Here is a 13,750-nt window from a genome sequence, read left to right as displayed (position 1 = left end):
ACCAGTTGAACTAAAAAACTAATTTTATCATGATTCAATTATCCTTCATTTATTTTTCTTGGGAATACATAGTGCAGTCTTCATTGTGTATTCAGAGAATTTAATTTTTTCCAAATTTCTTTTTTTATCCTTAAAAACCATTTGCCTGCGGGCGCCTATACCTCCTTTCCATTTTTATTTTCGAAATATAGCTCTAGTTTATTTTTGAGGACACAATTTTTAAACTTTATTATCCCCTTGCAACTTAAAAAATATAATTTTATCATGAGTTAGTTATCCTTCATTCATTTTTCTTGAGAATACCTTGTGCAGTATTCATTGTGTATTCAAAGAATTTAATTTTTTCCAAATTTCTTTTTTTATCCTTAAAAACCATTTGCCTGCGGGCGCCAATACCCTATTTCCATTTTTATTTTCAAAATATAGCTCTAGGTTATTTTTTTGGTCACAATATTCAAACTCTTTTAACCATGTTCAACTAAAAAACCTCATTTCATCATGAGTTAGTTATCCTTTATTCATTTTTCATGAGAGTACATTGTGCAGTCTTCATTGTGTATTCAGAGAATTTAGTTTTTTCCAAATTTCTATTTTGATCCTTAAAAACCATTTGCCTGCGGGCGCCAATACCCCCTTTCAATTTTTATATTCAGAATATAGCTCTAGTTTATTTTTGTGGACACAATTTTTGAACTTTATTAGCCACTTGCAACTAGAAAATATAATAATATCATGATTTAATTATCCATCAAATTTTATCTCATTTATTTTTCTTGAGAATACATAGTGCAGTCTTCATTGTGTATTCCAGGACTATAATTTTATACAAATTCATTTTTTGGTTCCATAAAAATCATTTGCCTGCGGGCGACATTACCCCCTTTCCATTTTTATTTTTAAAATATAGCACTAGTTTATATTTGTGGACACAATTTTTAAACTTCATTAGCCCCTTTCAACTTAAAAAATATAATTTTATCATGAGTTAGTCATCCTCTATACATTTTTCTTGAGAATACATTGTGCAGTCTTCATTGTGTATTCAGAGAATTTAATTTTTTCCAAATTTTTTTTTTTGATCCTTAAAAACCATTTGCCTGCGGGCGCCAATACCCCCTTTCCATTTTTATTTTTAAAATATAGTTCTAGTTTATTTTTGTGGACACAATTTTTAAACTTTATTAGCCACTTGCAACTAGAAAATATAATAATATCATGATTCAATTATCCTTCATTTTATACAAATTCATTTTTTGGGTCCATAAAAATTATTTGCCTGCGGGCGCCAATACCCCCTTTCCATTTTTATTTTCAAAATATAGCTCTAGTTTATTTTTGTGGACACAATATTCAAACTCTTTTAACCAGTTGAACAAAAAAACCTAATTTTATCATGATTCAATTATCCTTCATTTATTTTTCTTGATAGTACATAGTGCAGTCTTCATTGTGTATTCCAAGACTATAATCTTATACAAATTTATTTTTTGGGTCCATAAATATCATTTGCCTGCGGGCGCCAATACCCCCTTTCCATTTTTATTTTCAAAATATAGCTCTAATTTATTTTTGTGGACACAAAATTTAAACCTTATTAGCCACTTGCAACTAGAAAACATAAATATATCATGATTTAATTATCCATCAAATTTTATTTCATTTATTTTTCTTGAGAATACATAGTGCAGTCTTCATTTTGTATTCAGAGAATTGAATTTTTTCCAAATTTTTATTTTGATCCTTAAAAACCATTTGCCTGCGGGCGCCAATACCCCCTTTCCATTTTTATTTTCGAAATATAGCTCTAGTTTATTTTTGAGGACACAATTTTTAAACTTAATTATCCCCTTGCAAATTAAAAAATATAATTTTATCATGAGTTAGTTATCCTTCTTTCATTTTTCTTGAGAATACATTGTGCAGTATTCATTGTGTATTCAAAGAATTTAATTTTTTCCAAATTTATTTTTGATCCTTAAAAACCATTTGCCTGCGGGCGCCAATACCCTCTTTCCATTTTTATTTTCAAAATATAGCTCTAGGTTATTTTTTTGGTCACAATATTCAAACTCTTTTAACCATGTTCAACTAAAAAACCTAATTTTATCATGAGTTAGTTATCCTTTATTCATTTTCCATGAGAATACATTGTGCAGTCTTCATTGTGTATTCAGAGAATTTAATTTTTTCCAAATTTCTATTTTGATCCTTAAAAACTATTTGCCCTCGGGCGCCAATACCCCCTTTCAATTTTTATATTCAGAATATAGCTCTAGTTTATTTTTGTGGACACAATTTTTAAACTTTATTAGCCACTTGCAACTAGAAAATATAATAATATCATGATTCAATTATCCTTCATTTTATACAAATTCATATTTTGGGTCCATAAAAATCATTTGCCTGCGGGCGCCTATACCCCCTTTCCATTTTTATTTTCAAAATATAGCTCTAGTTTATTTTTGTGGACACAATATTTAAGCTTTATTAGCCACTTGAAACTAAAAAATATAATTTTATCATGAGTTATCCTTCATTCATATTTCTTGAGAGTACATAGTGCAGTCTTCATTGTGTATTCCAAGACTATAATTTTTTACAAATTCATTTTTTGGGTCCATAAAAATCATTTGCCTGCGGGCGCCAATACCCCCTTTCCATTTTTATTTTTAAAATATAGTTCTAGTTTATTTTTGTGGACACAATTTTTAAACTTTATTAGCCACTTGCAACTAGAAAATATAATAATATCATGATTCAATTATCCTTCATTTTATACAAATTCATTTTTTGGGTCCATAAAAATTATTTGCCTGCGGGCGCCAATACCCCCTTTCCATTTTTATTTTCAAAATATAGCTCTAGTTTATTTTTGTGGACACAATATTCAAACTCTTTTAACCAGTTGAACAAAAAAACCTAATTTTATCATGATTCAATTATCCTTCATTTATTTTTCTTGATAGTACATAGTGCAGTCTTCATTGTGTATTCCAAGACTATAATCTTATACAAATTTATTTTTTGGGTCCATAAATATCATTTGCCTGCGGGCGCCAATACCCCCTTTCCATTTATATTTTCAAAATATAGCTCTAATTTATTTTTGTGGACACAAAATTTAAACCTTATTAGCCACTTGCAACTAGAAAACATAAATATATCATGATTTAATTATCCATCAAATTTTATTTCATTTATTTTTCTTGAGAATACATAGTGCAGTCTTCATTTTGTATTCAGAGAATTGAATTTTTTCCAAATTTTTATTTTGATCCTTAAAAACCATTTGCCTGCGGGAGCCAATAGCCCCTTTCCATTTTTATTTTCGAAATATAGCTCTAGTTTATTTTTGAGGACACAATTTTTAAACTTAATTATCCCCTTGCAAATTAAAAAATATAATTTTATCATGAGTTAGTTATCCTTCTTTCATTTTTCTTGAGAATACATTGTGCAGTATTCATTGTGTATTCAAAGAATTTAATTTTTTCCAAATTTATTTTTGATCCTTAAAAACCATTTGCCTGCGGGCGCCAATACCCTCTTTCCATTTTTATTTTCAAAATATAGCTCTAGGTTATTTTTTTGGTCACAATATTCAAACTCTTTTAACCATGTTCAACTAAAAAACCTAATTTTATCATGAGTTAGTTATCCTTTATTCATTTTCCATGAGAATACATTGTGCAGTCTTCATTGTGTATTCAGAGAATTTAATTTTTTCCAAATTTCTATTTTGATCCTTAAAAACTATTTGCCCTCGGGCGCCAATACCCCCTTTCAATTTTTATATTCAGAATATAGCTCTAGTTTATTTTTGTGGACACAATTTTTAAACTTTATTAGCCACTTGCAACTAGAAAATATAATAATATCATGATTCAATTATCCTTCATTTTATACAAATTCATATTTTGGGTCCATAAAAATCATTTGCCTGCGGGCGCCTATACCCCCTTTCCATTTTTATTTTCAAAATAAAGTTCTAGTTTATTTTTGTGGACACAATATTTAAGCTTTATTAGCCACTTGAAACTAAAAAATATAATTTTATCATGAGTTATCCTTCATTCATATTTCTTGAGAGTACATAGTGCAGTCTTCATTGTGTATTCCAAGACTATAATTTTTTACAAATTCATTTTTTGGGTCCATAAAAATCATTTGCCTGCGGGCGCCAATACCCCCTTTCCATTTTTATTTTCAAAATATAGCTCTAGTTTATTTTTTTGGTCATAATATTCAAACTCTTTTAACCATGCTCAACAAAAAAACCTAATTTTATCATGATTCAATTATCCTTAATTTGTTTTTCTTGAGAATACATAGTGCAGTCTTCATTTTGTATTCAGAGAATTTAATTTTTTCCAAATTTTTTTTTTTGATCCTTAAAAACCATTTGCCTGCGGGCGCCAATACCCCCTTTCCATTTTTATTTTCAAAATATAGTTCTAGTTTATTTTTGTGGACACAATATTCAAACTCTTTTAACCAGTTGAACAAAAAAACCTAATTTTATCATGATTCAATTATCCTTCATTTATTTTTCTTGATAGAACATAGTGCAGTCTTCATTGTGTATTCCAAGACTATATTCTTATACAAATTCATTTTTTGGGTCCATAAATATCATTTGCCTGCGGGCGCCAATACCCCCTTTCCATTTTTATTTTCAAAATATAGCTCTAATTTATTTTTGTGGACACAAAATTTAAACCTTATTAGCCACTTGCAACTAGAAAACATAAATATATCATGATTTAATTATCCATCAAATTTTATTTCATTTATTTTTCTTGAGAATACATAGTGCAGTCTTCATTGTGTATTCAAAGAATTTAATTTTTTCCAAATTTCTTTTTTTATCCTTAAAAACCATTTGCCTGCGGGCGCCAATACCCTCTTTCCATTTTTATTTTCAAAATATAGCTCTAGGTTATTTTTTTGATCACAATATTCAAACTCTTTTAACCATGTTCAACTAAAAAACCTAATTTCATCATGAGTTAGTTATCCTTTATTCATTTTTCATGAGAATACATTGTGCAGTCTTCATTGTGTATTCAGAGAATTTAATTTTTTCCAAATTTCTATTTTGATCCTTAAAAACCATTTGCCTGTGGGCGCCAATACCCACTTTCAATTTTTATATTCAGAATATAGCTCTAGTTTATTTTTGTGGACACAATTTTTAAACTTTATTAGCCACTTGCAACTAGAAAATATAATAATATCATGATTTAATTATCCATCAAATTTTATTTCATTTATTTTTCTTGAGAATACCTTGTGCAGTATTCATTGTGTATTCAAAGAATTTAATTTTTTCCAAATTTCTTTTTTTATCCTTAAAAATCATTTGCCTGCGGGCGCCAATACCCTCTTTCCATTTTTATTTTTAAAATATAGCTGTAGTTTATTTTATTGATCACAATATTCAAACTCTTTTAACCAGTTGAACTAAAAAAGCTAATTTTATCATGATTCAATTATCCTTCATATATTTTTCTTGGGAATACATAGTGCAGTCTTCATTGTGTATTCCAAGACTATAATTTAATACAAATTCATATTTTGGGTCCATAAAATCATTTGCCTGCGGGCGCCAATACCCCCTTTCCATTTTTATTTTCAAAATATAGTTCTATTTTATTTTTGTGGACACAATATTTAAACTTTATTATCCACTTGCAACTAGAAAACATAATTATATCATGATTTAATTATCCTTCAAATTTTATTTCAATTATTTTTCTTGAGAATACATAGTGCAGTCTTCATTTTGTACTCAGAGAATTTAATTTTTTCCAAATTTCTTTTTTATTCATAAAAACCACTTGCCTGCGGGCGCCTTTACCCCCTTTCCATTTTTATTTTCAAAATATAGCCCTAGTTTATTTTTGTGGACACAATATTTAAACTTTATTAGTCACTTGCAACTAGAAAACATAATTATATTATAATTTAATTATCCTTCAAATTTTATTTCAATTATTTTTCTTGAGAATACATAGTGCAGTCTTCATTGTGTATTCAGAGAATTTAATTTTTTCCAAATTTCTTTTTTTATCCTTAAAAACCATTTGCCTGCGGGCGCCTATACCTCCTTTCCATTTTTATTTTCGAAATAAAGCTCTAGTTTATTTTTGAAGGACACAATTTTTAAACTTTATTATCCCCTTGCAACTTAAAAAATATAATTTTATCATGAGTTAGTTATCCTTCATTCATTTTTCTTGAGAATACCTTGTGCAGTATTCATTGTGTATTCAAAGAATTTAATTTTTTCCAAATTTCTTTTTTTATCCTTAAAAACCATTTGCCTGCGGGCGCCAATATCCTATTTCCATTTTTATTTTCAAAATATAGCTCTAGGTTATTTTTTTGGTCACAATATTCAAACTCTTTTAACCATGTTCAACTAAAAAACCTCATTTCATCATGAGTTAGTTATCCTTTATTCATTTTTCATGTGAGTACATTGTGCAGTCTTCATTGTGTATTCAGAGAATTTAGTTTTTTCCAAATTCCTATTTTGATCCTTAAAAACCATTTGCCTGCGGGCGCCAATACCCCCTTTCAATTTTTATATTCAGAATATAGCTCTAGTTTATTTTTGTGGACACAATTTTTGAACTTTATTAGCCACTTGCAACTAGAAAATATAATAATATCATGATTTAATTATCCATCAAATTTTATCTCATTTATTTTTCTTGAGAATACATAGTGCAGTCTTCATGGTGTATTCCAGGACTATAATTTTATACAAATTCATTTTTTGGTTCCATAAAAATCATTTGCCTGCGGGCGACATTACCCCCTTTCCATTTTTATTTTTAAAATATAGCACTAGTTTATATTTGTGGACACAATTTTTAAACTTCATTAGCCCCTTTCAACTTAAAAAATATAATTTTATCATGAGTTAGTCATCCTCTATACATTTTTCTTGAGAATACATTGTGCAGTCTTCATTGTGTATTCCAAGACTATAATTTTATACAAATTTCTTTTTTGATCCTTAAAAATCATTTGACCGTGGGCGCCAATACCCCTTTTCCATTTTTATTTTCAAAATACAGCTGTAGCCTGTAGTTTATTTTTTTGGTCATAATATTCAAACTCTTTTAACCATGCTCAACAAAAAAACCTAATTTTATCATGATTCAATTATCCTAAATTTATTTTTCTTGAGAATACATAGTGCAGTCTTCATTTTGTATTCAGAGAATTTAATTTTTTCCAAATTTTTTTTTTGATCCTTAAAAACCATTTGCCTGCGGGCGCCAATACCCTCTTTCCATTTTTATTTTCAAAATATAGCTCCAGGTTATCTTTTTGGTCACAATATTCAAACTCTATCAAGCATGTTCAACTAAAAAACCTAATTTTATCATGATTCAATTATCCTTCAAGAAAAGCCTTAGGTTATGGAGGAGACAACAGTTCTTATATATTTTTGTCTGTATTAATACATATAATTTTAACTTAATATTCCCAATATTAAATACTAATATAGTAACAATTTATAAACTTAATATTAAAAATAAGTAGGTACTAGGTAGGTACCTAATTAATAACTGTTACTTGAATAAATACATGAAATATTACTTTTTAACCGCCAGCATTGGAATAAAATCTTAAGTTATTAAAATAAAATAGATATTACCATAAGAAAGAAGTAGCTCTTTAATTTATTATAGGATTATAAAAATAATTTTTTGAACCAAAATTAACCTATTTTCTCTTGATCAAAAAATATATTCTTATATTCTAGACAAAAAACTACATTGAAAATTTTAATCCAAACAACATACATTTGAGTAGGTACTTAATTTTTTATTATGTTAGAAATAAAAGATATTGTTAGCAATTCTTAAATTTGAACATTAAAAATAAGCATATAAATGTTGTGAATAATTATTTACATTATTGATATGATATAAGATTTCTTAGGATATTTTATGTCCCAATTATTAATACTAATAGGTATATTATGTTATATTAATTGCTTTCTTTTATGTTAAAGATTAGTAATATCACAGAACGGTAATGCTCTGCATATTGTCTTCCCATATCAGTTTCTAGATTCTCCAGAGTGGTTTGGTGTGTCTACTGATGAATTCTTCCAAGTAATAAATTATATTATTTTACTTATAGATAAACAACTATAAAAAAATTAAAATTAAAAATACTTTTAGGTATCAGTCACAGCCGTAGAAGATTCCAGGGTATTATTATGGCACAGAGACAAATTAAGATTGTCAATAATTACAGATAAATTTTTATACACTATTTTTGATCACATTCTTGGTCGAGAATTCGAGATGTTGTAAAAAAACTTATGCAGGTACCTATACTATTAACATATTAATGATTTTTACAATTTTCTTTAATTTGTGTCCATCACATAAAGAGTAAAACTAACATGATTGGTTTATGGGTTCTTAGGTTAGTGAAACTATGTCTAATGGCCATTTACCTAATCAGTGGTATGATGGAGAAGAAGCTGAGTTGGTAAATAATGTAAATGATGAAAAACAAACAGTTCTTTATTTAAAGCGTAATGGTGATGGACAAGCAGGCATCGAAACTATATTGAAACGAGAGCTACAAGGTATGTATTCATTAAAAATATAATAATAAATGGTTTTATAATTATTAGGTAATAATTGTCTATATCAGCGTTTCTCAACCTGTGGTATGCGTACCACAAAAATCATATTGTTCATATTTCGCGGAAAGCTCATATGTGATATGCTAAGAAAATCTTGCTCCATGAAAAAAAGTGGAATGTACCATTAAACACATTAAATATTTCTTACTTCATTTGATATCATTAATAATTGTCAATATTTCTTTTTATATAAATTGTACATTTAATGCTTAAACAATCATAATTTTGTAGTTCCTAATGAAATAATATTCCATACATTTGAAATAACGTTTACATTTTTGATTGGAAAAAAAATGTTATTTGGTTAAGTAGTACCTACACGAATATTTTCAAACTGTGTAGGTAGTACATATACATAAAAAGGTTGAGAACCACTGGTCTATATTATATGTATATATTGATTATTTTTCGTTTAAAGTTAGTTGAACGTATTATAATTTGTAACTTACCTGAATGACATATACAAATGAAAGACTAATCATGTAAAAAATATCCATATATCAATGTAAATTAATAATTTCATTGTTTTGGCCAATAATAAGTTTGTTAAAATAAAAATAAAAATATAAAAAATAAAAATATTTTAGTCAAGTCAAGTCAGTTAGAATATACATTAAATATATTGATAATTTAATAATTGTTAATCACTAAATGAATAAATTGTGTGAGATAAAATTAATATTATTTTATTGCTTTACAATTTAAGTCTTAAATATACAACAAGCTAAAGGTAAGGAGCATATTTTGTGTTATGTGCTTTTATTTATTTTTATGATTTCATATTTTCTGCCCTATAATACATGATTATAACAACTGCAAAATACCAATTATGAAAGCTGAATTAAATTATTATCATCTGCTTCTGGATAAAGTAATCTATAAAATAATAATTTTTAAATTTTTTGAGATAAATTACATTAAAAATTAAGAATTATAATAAAAATATTTATAAAGAAATGTGTTAAAAGTTAATAGCTATATCAAACTAATAATAGTTAACTTAGAAATCCAATTTATATAATTTAGATTTTGTTTTTGTGAGTGGAATAGAAGTCTCTCCCCCAAAAAAAGTTATTATATATAATATACATATTACATATTGTGTCCATGTTTAATGTTTATAACACTATCCAGTTTAAATCTAATTTTATTTCTCATACATTTGGTAACGATTACAAGGGCATATGAATGTTGTAGTAGTTAAAAACTAAAAATTAATTGCAGTATTGAACTAAAATATACCAGAAAATTGCATTTAAAAATTTAAAAATTGCAATAATTAATAACAATGTTTGTTATAAATGTTTTAATAATTCATTGTTACTTATTTGTGATAGACAGAATTTCACGATTGTTTTTACTTTTTTTACTTTTTTTCGTAAATAATTTTTAAATTCTTCAAAATAGATCAATATTTTACATGTTATTTTAACAATCTGAACTACTATTTACCTCAAACTTCATTTAATGGGACTAAAAGTGTTTGTTTTAAATTTTCTTTGATTTAAAGCCAACTAGTAAAAAATAACGTGAACAAATTAAAAAAATTGTTTAAATTGTTTCATAAATGAATAAATAGAAAAAAATTGCAAATGCAACAACATGCTTTCCTTAGTAATTAGTATTATAATTTTATGCCATCTCTTGGAAAACTATGAATTGTTATATTATCATATATTTCTATTAAGAGGACGTTATACCCGCATGTGTTGTCTCTGTCTTACAAGTGCATAAACATAACAAATTTCATGCTCAGCAGATCATGTTTAGCTCAGTTAGTTTAAAATTTAGTGAGTTAACCTTTTATGAAAATTAAAGGTTACATTATTATGAAGGGCTTCTCGTAGGTTTTTTATTAAATGTTTATTTTAAAGCGAATCATGAGTATTTTAAAATTGTAAGTTTTTATATATATATACAATTTGATTTAAAATTATAATATAATAATTTGCCTACGAGATACCTTCCATAATAATTTTACCTTAAATTTTTATAAGAGGTCAACTCACTCTAAATTTTATACTAACAGAACTAAACATGATCTACTGAGCGTAAAATTTGATATGTTATGTACTTGTAAGACGGAGACAACACATGCGGGTTGTAGCATCCTCTTAAAATAATATAAATAATTGCTTTAGCAATATAGAATTTATAGTTGATGTGTGATTATTTTGATATGCTGGCAAATTTTTTTAAGTATTGTATAATAAATTTTTTTGCTCTGTAAAATATCTTTAGAATTACAGTTTTTTTTCTTAAGCATGCATATTTACTTTGATAGTAATATGTTATAAAATTAGTTTTTGCATGATTTACTTGTGTTATTATCAGAGAATGAAAATGCATGCCTGGAACACTGTCCATTGATTAATGACCAGTCTTCGTGGTACTCTCAACAAACTCTACATAATGTGTTGAGAACTCTGCACAGATAGCAACTTTAAGTAAGTAGTTTGTGTATATTGTTTGTTTATTGGCCTATATCAAGTGTTTAGTACCACATTTTATGATTTTGTGCACATTTACATGTGTGTATGTAATGTGTAATGTTTATGTATATTATACTTTGTTAAACTCTATAGATATTTTTATTTTCATTTATTTAACATTAAAACATTTGGCATACAATTTTACAAACGTTTTTAAATAAATATTGAAGAATATATAATATATAATAAATGTTGATATTTACTATTCATGAAACACGATCAATGCTTGTGGTGGGAATATAGGGGAATGTTTCTCTAAATAACTAAAGGTGGTTGACACATTGTAGTTAACCGTGACATAAGATTTAAGAGTAAAATACACACACACACACACATACACATTTATTAAATATAATGCTTATTACTTAAACTTTAATGAACCATATTTTGTTTGTATATAATATTAAAATACTGTGTGTCACTTTTTTGCATCACGCCCAAGTCTAAATTAAATAGTATAAATACTTCAGCTGTATGCTTGAATTGCTATTGCCTAATGCCTGAGTGTAAACAGCCTGCCCCTGTTTATTATGATATAATGTACATAAAGAGTATCAATAATATAGATTAAGGTTAAACAATATTTTATTTTTCTACAGGCCAAGCCGCCGTAAAAGAAATTTAAACTTAAATATGTCAGAAAAATATTGGAGAATCTTTCATGAGAATTTTGTTTGCTTAGTCAATTTTTTTTTTATAGGTGATCCAAATGGCTGGAAATTGAGTAGGATTGAAGAAGTAGACCATGAGACTCCAGTGTAAAAAATAATATAAAATATTTTTCCTCAAACAATTTATAATCTTGTGATTTTAGGATAAGTATATATATATGTGTTTTCTTTTTAACTCTGACACTTGGTGTTTGTTTTTAATTTACCTTTGTCAGATTTGATTTTTGGCACTTATCGAATTTAACAATCACTGTAGTAATATTAATTTATTTTATTTACTTTTCTTGATGTAAGATTGAAAAAAAAGGAAATTAATTGACAATGTTTGATGAACCAAACAAATATTACTTGTAAGCTAGCTCCTTGTTTTCTTTGAGTAATAAAAAAACATTTTGTTTTGTTTAAAAAGTACTGATATTCAAATGTTTTAATTAATAAATATATTATATGTTGTTTATTGTTGTTCAAATACTATAATGTATTAATTAATCATTTATATGATAATGTATTACTAAAGTGATATTTATAAAAGTAACTAGTCCATTATTAATTATCATACAATTTGTATGTAATTATGTATAATATATAATATATATAATTATATAGAGTGTCCCTTAATCCTTAAAACTTTGTTTACACTATGTCAACTATTATGAAAATCTAATTAAAACTACTAATAACTAATAAGTAATAATAATCCTACCAACAAATACTTGGGGCATTGGGACACTCTATGCTGTATAATAATTGGTATACAAAATGATCCAGTTAACACAAGATTGTGTTACGTTGATCATCTGGTATAACATATTTTATCTTAAGGATTTTGTTATAATGTATACACGTGAAAATCATATTGTAATCATATTGTACAAAATCTTGGTTTAATAAAAAATTAAGTGTGATGAATGAAATAAAAATGTATGTTTAAATTTTTTTTTTCTATATTATTTAAAACCATGAATGAATGGAGTTTGAATGCTGAAAACAGGGCCGGATTTAGGGGGGGGCCCACGGGGCCCAGGCCCCGGGGCCCCCACAAGATTCTATTAATAAGAGGCCCCCACAAAATGATTACCTTTTTTTTTTTTCTAGTAATTTGCAAAACAATATACTATTTTTTTTTAAGTTTGAAAATTGGTGCTATTAGTGTGTGATAAAACGAATCACTAGATTGTGAGGTAATTTTTTCCATTTCTACTTAATTATAAATAGTAAATTATATTATAACTACGCAACTATACTCTGTCCAGAGAGATTGACGGTCGAGCGAGCGCCGAGCTCCTATTTCCCTCTCTTTTGGCATCGTCGTCGGACACGTGCAGCCGGTCGACGGAGCGAGCCGTCGGTCGGTGGGCCGTCGGGGTGGGCATCAAGCTTATCGCTTGTTTAATAATACATATTTTTTCCTAAAACTTGTGTAAAACCGTAGGCATCAAACAATTTTCTATTAAAAAGTCAAGAAAAGTATGTTTATTATAAATAACTTGTACATTATATTTCTTTAGTATTTTATTTTTATATTTGTATATTATAAAATAACGTTGTACCTTGAACTAATGTACTAAATATTATTTAATGTATCAAATTTTTTATTGAAAATAATTTGAAGGATTTATTTTAGTTTACATTAGCATCAAATATATTTTAATAACAACTTATTTAATGGTTTTGATGTACTAATTTAAAAAAATAAAAAGAGATGACTTTAAAGGTTACTTGTACTTACTTATTAATTGTATTAACATTATATAAATCTGTATTAATTATGTTCAATAAGCAAAATTGACGTGATAAGAAATTAATAGCATGATGAGAGAATAACTCATCGGTAATATAATTTTAAAGTTTTAAAGCATGTAGATCAACTAAAAAATCTTATATTTCAATCTTGTATGGGCCCT

At 26.9% G+C, this 13,750-nt stretch overlaps 2 long non-coding RNA genes across 3 annotated transcripts in view; both read left to right on the top strand.

Moving 5' to 3' along the window:
• The window catches only part of LOC149055193 (uncharacterized), a 69,411-nt gene extending 61,091 nt beyond the window's left edge, over window positions 1-8,320 (top strand). Inside the window, exons 4-5 of the long non-coding RNA XR_016192193.1 lie at window positions 8,036-8,138; window positions 8,208-8,320. This is a non-coding gene — a long non-coding RNA (uncharacterized LOC149055193). The remainder of the gene's footprint in view (window positions 1-8,035; window positions 8,139-8,207) is intronic.
• Window positions 8,321-8,461: 141 nt separating this feature from the next.
• On the top strand, window positions 8,462-12,778 carry LOC149055192 (uncharacterized). Of its 2 annotated transcripts, XR_016192160.1 has the most exons (3): window positions 8,462-8,623; window positions 11,018-11,130; window positions 11,876-12,778. It is a non-coding gene; the product is annotated as an uncharacterized LOC149055192 (long non-coding RNA). The 2 variants fall into 2 exon arrangements; XR_016192161.1 differs by lacking the exon at window positions 11,018-11,130.
• Window positions 12,779-13,750: the final 972 nt, after the last annotated feature.

Source organism: Diuraphis noxia, unplaced genomic scaffold, assembly GCF_037042655.1.
Source record: "Diuraphis noxia isolate RWA-SAM2 unplaced genomic scaffold, SU_Dnox_SAM2 contig0005, whole genome shotgun sequence".
NCBI classification, from domain to species: Eukaryota; Metazoa; Arthropoda; class Insecta; order Hemiptera; family Aphididae; genus Diuraphis; species Diuraphis noxia.
The sequence above is the reverse complement of the archived record's forward strand: the minus strand, read 5'-3'. Positions and strand labels throughout refer to the sequence as shown.